Source organism: Etheostoma cragini, chromosome 3 (genome assembly GCF_013103735.1).
Source record: "Etheostoma cragini isolate CJK2018 chromosome 3, CSU_Ecrag_1.0, whole genome shotgun sequence".
Taxonomy (NCBI): Eukaryota; Metazoa; Chordata; class Actinopteri; order Perciformes; family Percidae; genus Etheostoma; species Etheostoma cragini.
This window is the reverse complement of record NC_048409.1, coordinates 7,820,679-7,821,449: the sequence shown is the minus strand read 5'-3', so window position 1 is coordinate 7,821,449 and position 771 is coordinate 7,820,679.

Sequence of the window (771 nt, the reverse complement as noted above, 5' to 3'; positions counted from 1 at the left end):
AATTCTGAAGTTTGCCCCACACAGACGGTAAATTGAAGTTCTTCTGCATCAAGTTCATCAAAAAAAAATCTTTTGTCAATGTGTTCATACTTAGTATTACATGTCTTACTTTTGTTTATTTCTTTATAGGCCAGCTGAGAAGGACTGAGCCGTGAACCCATGGAGCCCCTTTTTTATTTTTTATTAACATATATTTTTTTAGTGACTTATTTTGCACACTTATTTTGTTCTGGGAACCAAAAATTGTTAGCTGGGTATACAATACTGCAACGTTGGGCCACTATTGTGCATCTTTAACCTCTGTGCATCTCTAAATGTAACTGTAAATAATTAATTTGATGTTTTATAAAATGAACAAATAGTCTTTATTTTCCCAAAAAAGTAAATACAGTAAGTCGGGCACAGTAGATGAGGGCCAAACATTACTGAACCTTGGCACAAAGGTTAAAGGAATAGAATTTATGTAAATCAGTGGTTCTCATTCTTTAGAATTTCAGTGGTCTTAGTTGATCCCTCAACATTAATTTAACTTTGGGTCACTGGTCCCTACACCAGGGACCCCTGGACCTGTTCACCACAGACCCAAATCTTCTCAGCTGTTGCTGACATATGCTGCTGTCACTTCATGTGGTTCGTTATGTTTAGCACATTGTCTGGGTCAGTTCTTATATTATAAGAAGTTAATAATGTAAATGCTAAATGCCCTAAAACCTGTTGATACTACAACAATGCAAAGGTTCTAAACCCCACAGTTTTGCAGATATCATGTAA